Source organism: Cebus imitator, unplaced genomic scaffold (assembly GCF_001604975.1).
Source record: "Cebus imitator isolate Cc_AM_T3 unplaced genomic scaffold, Cebus_imitator-1.0 Scaffold51, whole genome shotgun sequence".
Taxonomy (NCBI): domain Eukaryota; kingdom Metazoa; phylum Chordata; class Mammalia; order Primates; family Cebidae; genus Cebus; species Cebus imitator.
The window spans coordinates 1,591,294-1,595,706 of NW_016107366.1; positions in this window are offsets into that span (position 1 = coordinate 1,591,294).

The following is a 4,413-nucleotide window of genomic DNA, read 5'->3' on the forward strand; positions in this document are numbered from 1 at the left end:
GTACTAGGTCCTGTGCCAGCCACTGTTTATACAATATCATGTGAGGAGAACATTATGACAAATTTGAAAAAAAAAAAAAACTAAACATAATAATCTCTTGGGATCTGAAACATACAATTTGCTAAAGGAATGCACAGTCAGAAAGAGACCATCTTGGGGAATATCCTTATGTGCTTGCATTAAAATTGGTGACTATTTTGAGTGGTTTTTTTTTCCTATTGTTAGGTCATGATTGTAATAGTGAGTAACTTTCCTTTTCCTCTTTTATGTTAATGGGCTTGCTTAAGATGTTTAAATAGTTTCAGTCAAGAAAAAGTCAGCCATGTGTTTTAAAACTAGGAACACACTGGCACCTTATTAAAATCCTGTCTTTTTAATGAAATGACTTTGATAAAAGATAGATCTTTTGGATTTTTCTTTTCTGCCACCTAATTCACTGGCATTCAAAGAATTGGAGTGACCATGATAGAATGTATCAAAATTTTTCAAAAATGAAAATAACACCATCTATTAGAACACTGTATGTGATCTAAGTAAGCTACATATACCTGACCTTGTAGAGGGATGATAATTACTAGTTCAGGGAGGTATAAAAAACTCTAAGAGTGAAGAGTCATAAAAGACAAGCATGAAGGAAACCTCTAACAATAGGAACCATGACTGTGCTAAGTGAGTTACACACATCATTTCATTTAATCTTGTGCACAAGGAAATTGTATAGATTTTTTCCGTGTCTTCATTCTACTGATGACGATGGTGTCAGACACATGTCCAGGTCACCTACTTAATAAGCAGCAGAGATGGCACTTGAACCAAGCCTCCTCCAAAGCCTGTGCCCTTGACAATATTATGAAATGTGCTTGATAGTATATCTTGTAGCACGGAGGTAGCTCATGAAACAATAATTTTTGCAGAGAGCAGATTTTTACAGGTGTGCATATATTCTCCATTATTCTAAGAACTCCACATTGCAAAATGCTCTTTGGGATCTCAAGCAGTTTATACCTTCATTCAGAAAATCTGAAAAATTCTAGAAAATGAAAAATTTATAAAAAGCTACAGAATCCAAGGAAGAATTTAGAATAAAGAAATCAGGTTGGATTTGAAGTAATCCTGAGGAGACTATGTCTTGAAATTGAGATTCAGAGCAAAGTATCTCACTATGTCTTGAAATTGAGATTCAGAGCAAAGTATCTCATAACGTTAGGTGGAGGAAGTATTCTGAAGAGAAAAGGCTCCTTGGACCTGAAAACAAAAAAGAATAATAGCCAACATTTACTGAGCTGTAATTTTGTTTCAGGAACTTCGCTAGATCATAAAACCATTAAAACTTACAGTGGAAAAAAAAGTGACATGGAATTGGATATTAAACCCTAAGCCAGCTCCAAGAACAATCTAGAGCCAATTGGTAGGAAATGAGACAGATAAAGTACTGCAAGTCCTATTGATACTAAAGAAATTATCTTATGTATTGGGAGAATGTGACTACAAAATTCCTGTTTGTCCTTGGCAATTACCATTTAGTGCGTGATACTGAACAAGGTAGAACAATTTTCAAACATGTGTTCATATCCTATAGCAATGGATGGCTTCAATGTAATGTGCTATTGGAAAGGTGAAAGGAGAAAGGCTAGAAATCCTACAGACAATAACTCTTTAGCTTAAATATTATTTTATTCATAGGAAATATATTCGCAAGTTTCAAAATTCTTAAAATGTACCAAGGGGCATACTGTCAACACTTCCACCCAAATTAATAAGCTATACATTCCTTTTCTGGGGATAACAAACTATTATTTGTCTAGAGATACTCTATGTGTGAGCAAAAATACATGTGTGTATATATACACACATACATATACATATATAATCTTTTTTGCCCAAACGATAGTGTGCCATACACACTGTTCTGATTATTACTTTTCCATTTAATATTTCTTGAAGATCTTTCCACATTAGTGCAGAAAACACCCTTGCTCCTTTTGATGGCAGTATAGTATTGCATTATTTCTATGTTTCCTTCCTGTGGAAATTTAAATTGTTTGCTACATCTGCTGTTACAAATAATACTTTAATGAATCCATTTGTATTAAAATCACTTTGCCATGTGCCAGTATATCTGTATGATAATTACTGAGAATTAAATCTGTGGTCAAACGTTATATGTATTTGTTAGTTTGATAAATATTGCCACACAGGGAGGGGTATTAGGGAATTTCTGTTGGAAGTTTCCCTGAAATTTTGGTCACTGGTTTCTTAAATAGCCTTTTCAGCTAATAACAAAGTACCAAATAGGATAAAGATATGTCAATTAATGATAACAGTCACAATTTGTGTGTATATACTCGCTATATAATTATTCATATATTTGTTATATATAACATTTTCTATTTATGAAATATATAACTATGTGTTGCTTTTTTATGTAACTATCTTCATTATTTCTTTAGGATATATCTTGGACATGGAAAGTGTAGGTCAAAATTCATAAACTTTTGCCTGCAATATAAAAGGAAGACATTTGATAATCTATAGGGATTCAGATAATATATTACTCACATTCTCATCTGAGGAAAATTTCTGCAAATAAACTATAATCAAACACAAAACAATACAGTCCTCAAGAGAGTGGAAAAAAAGGATCAATGGTGATCAATGAATAGGTGTATAGATTGGAAGACATATTGACTATCCAAGCTTGCATAATCTAAAGGCTGAAGAACTCTCAAAAAGGCAGATTTTATAAACTTTGTAAGTATTATACCAGCACAATCTAGGAATTAGGGGATTAGGATAAAAGTGGTGGAGTAAAAGTATTCTGTTTTGACTTCACTTCAATTTGAGGGATAATTGAGGTGTTTAGAGCACACCCTAGTGGAGAAAACAGTTTATCTTTTTGGTCTTAGAAGTTAAATTATGAGAGAAGAGAAAAAGAAGGCAATCACTTACTGAATGAAAAAAATGAGTAGCGTGTTCAAGTTAATAAAAAAAAATAGTGAATGACAACTTCATCAATCAGCAAAAATTAAAAAGTGTAAAAAAGAGAATGCAATAATTCAAATAATTAAAAATAAAGTATGATGGAAAGAATAAAATGTAGTACATTAATAATTATGTTCAAGTAAATAGAATAGTCTAAGTATTCTCATCAATGACCCAAACATTTAAAAAGTAGTTAAAACATACTCGGATATATGTATTTATAAGTAGTATACTTTAAACAAAGTGAAAAAGAGAAGTTAAAAAGTTGTACAAAGAGATAGCAGACAAAAACAAACTAAAAAAAAGCAGGGGTGTAATATCAATATCATAAAAATAGAATTAAACTTTAACGTGCTAAATAGAATAAAGATACATCAATTAATGATGTTATAATTTATAAAGAAGATATATTAGCCATAAACCTATCTACACTAGACAGCATAGAAACTAAACCTTTATAACAAAATGATCCTAGGTATATGAGAATTTGATAACAATATTTACATAGAATTTATTAAATCTTGGTGGTAGAAAATAGGTTATTATTTTGAATATTTTAATATATTTAATAAATTATATACATATATACACACACACACATACATGTTTTGTGTATATATTTAAAACTATCTTCCCAAAGAGAAATCACATTTTTTTGGTCAATATTTACAACATATATTATGTAACTGACTGCCCAAAAGTCCATAACTAGAGAATTATAGGTCATGTTTTCTTATTAAAATAAAATGGGGCCAGGCGTGGTGGCTCATGGCTGTAATCCCAGAAGTTTGGGAGGCCGAGGCAGGCAGATCACTTGAGGTCAGGCGTTCAAGACTATCCTGGCCAACAGGGCAAAATCATGTCTCTACCAAAAACACAAAAATTAGCCAACATGGTGGTGCATGCCTGTAGTCCCAGCTGCTCGGAAGGCTGAGACAGGAGAATCGCTTGAACCTGGGAGGTGGAGGCTGCAGTGAACTGAGATCACGCTACTGCACTCCAGCCTGAATGACAGAGCAAGACTATCTCAGAAAAATAAATAAAATAAAATGGTAGATAAATAATAAAAATAGAATGAAAATGCCTAATCACTAAATAATGAAGAAAGATGCTTGGATTTAAGAGGAACTTAACAGAAAAACAAAAAATATCTAGAAACCAGTAAAAAAATTCCCATAAAATATTGTCTATAATAAAAAGTGCTCTCAGGGCCTTCATTAGAGCAAGAAATCGAGAAGAAGGAGGAAATAAGAACTTTTCTTCTTATTTCAAGAAATTAGAAAAATAGAAATAGAAAATAGAAATTAGAAATCAAAAAATTAGAAAAGTAGTTCCGAATAAACAAGACTTTTTTTTTTTTTTTTTGAGACGGAGTTTCGCTCTTGTTACCCAGGCTGGAGTGCAATGGCGCGATCTCGGCTCACGGCAACC